This window comes from Limulus polyphemus, unplaced genomic scaffold (assembly GCF_000517525.1).
Source record: "Limulus polyphemus unplaced genomic scaffold, Limulus_polyphemus-2.1.2 Scaffold62, whole genome shotgun sequence".
In the NCBI taxonomy this organism is placed as follows: Eukaryota; Metazoa; Arthropoda; class Merostomata; order Xiphosura; family Limulidae; genus Limulus; species Limulus polyphemus.
Window position 1 is genome coordinate 1,059,771 of NW_013665672.1, and position 2,215 is coordinate 1,061,985.

Consider the following 2,215-nt stretch of genomic DNA (forward strand, 5'->3'; position numbering starts at 1 on the left):
CTTTGTGCATAACTACAAACAAACAAACAAATCGATACCCGTGGTGGACAGAGCATAGATAGCCCATTGTGTAGCTTTGTGCATAACTACAAACAAACAAACAAATTCTTGTGTAAAAAAAACTGACATGAATCTGAACCCTTCCTATTAGAAAACGTTTTGTTGTTGTCCCGTGAGAAAGGGCGGCATTTATCCTATATGTTAGAAAACGTTTTGTTGTTGTCTCGTGAGAAAGAGCGGTATTTATCCTATGTGTTAACAAACGTTTTGTTGTTGTCTCGTGAGAAAGAGCGGTATTTATCATATATGTTAGAAAACGTTTTGTTGTTGTCTCGTGAGAAAGGGCGGTATTTATTTTATATGCTAGAAAACTTTCTGTTGTTGTCTCGTGAGAAAGGGCGGTATTTATCCTATGTGTTAACAAACGTTTTGTTGTTGTCTCGTGAGAAAGAGCGGTACTTATCCTACATGTTAAATCCTTCGAATTTTAGTCTGCCTCAAAGTTTTGATATAGAAATAGCTGAGATTTTATTGTCTCTGATAATATTATGTTTGAAATTAGAGTTGTTTCGTAAACTTGTTAATGCATGCTAAAAAATATCCGTGTATTAAAGCAGTTGAAAACAAGCATAATATCTCGTTTCTAAATAATATCATGATATATCATTTCAAAATCATTAAAATTCGCGTTATACATAAGCTTATTTTTGTGATGTTTTATCAGTCTAACAGATGCGAATCAGCTTTTAGTAATTAAGGTACTGTAATCTTTGAACTGATGCAACATTCTAATAGGCGTTTTACTTTAATAATATGTAGCGCAATCTAATAATAAAACTTGTGTATTGTATAAATGTTGGCAACATGTTGGGCAGATACAAAGCAGGAAAATGGACTGTTCATATTGGCAGTATTTGATAACTCTTGTTTAACAAAGATAAGTGGCAGTATTTGATAACTCTTTTTTCACAAAGATAACTGACAGTATTTGATAACCCTTGTTTAACAAAGATATATGACAGTATTTGATAACCCTTGTTTAACAAAGATATATGACAGTATTTGATAACCCATGTTTAACAAAGATAAGTGGCAGTATTTGATAACCCATGTTTAACAAAGATAAGTGACAGTATTTGATAACCCGTGTTTAACAAAGATAAGTAGCAGTATTTGATAACCCATGTTTAACAAAGATAAGTGACAGTATTTGATAACCCATGTTTAACAAAGATAAGTGGCAGTATTTGATAATCTATGTTTAACTTGTTTTACAAAGATTTCAACTACGTTAATCAATGTAACTCTTTTTACTTTGGATGTAAAATAGCTATATTCTAAAACAAAGTTATCGAAATTTACAAAACACATTTTCTAAACACATTTTCAAATCTAAGCTATTGTCTGAAAGCAGCTAAAAAGACGGTCACTTAATACTCTCTGAAATTGTTTAAGATATCTGTGAACATACAATTATTTCATGGAATTATAACATTGTTTATTCAGAGTAAAGATGAATTATCATTCAAATATTATACTAATATTACGATTGGCTGTGTTAAAGAAGATATGGATATCTTGTTCGATCGTTCACATGAAAAAGTTATATAAAAACGTTTTATTAAAAAAAAACTGCCCAAAAAGCAACAAATATAGCTAATAGTAATGACTGCCTCACGCTTTGGACATAATTGGTCGAGTTTTTATTATAATGAAAGTGTTAACTTCTACAAATTGCTTCATAATGTTCTAGGTTCGAATTTCGCTGCTGTACTTTCAAAAATGTTTCTTTTTACTTCGGCTTTGAAACCTAATACCTCTGTGGAAAAATAAATGAAAAGTGAAACGAGTATGAAGTGAACGTAATGTTAATTTTCTCACTTTTTAAAAATGTATATTTGTGATGTACAATGTGAACTAATAATTTAAATACACCCATTAGCAGTCGTGTAGTCCTGCCGGGTCGGGAGGGAGCGCCAACCCTTGACTTCATATCTAGGGGAAGCGCCAACCCTTGACTTCATATCTAGGGGGAGCGCCAACCCTTGACTTCATATCTAGGGAGAACGCGCCAACCCTTGACCTCATATCTAGGGGGAACGCCAACCCTTGACTTCATATCTAGTGGAACGCGCCAACCCTTGACTTCATATCTAGGGGGAGCGCCAACTCTTGACTTCATATCTAGGGGGAGCGCCAACCCTTGACTTCATAT

At 33.5% G+C, this 2,215-nt stretch overlaps 1 protein-coding gene across 2 annotated transcripts in view; it reads right to left on the reverse strand.

The window, feature by feature from the left end:
- Nucleotides 1-2,215, reverse strand: part of LOC106464684 (lachesin-like) — a 127,052-nt gene that overhangs the window by 27,593 nt on the left and 97,244 nt on the right. The gene's annotated exons all lie outside the window — the stretch shown is intronic.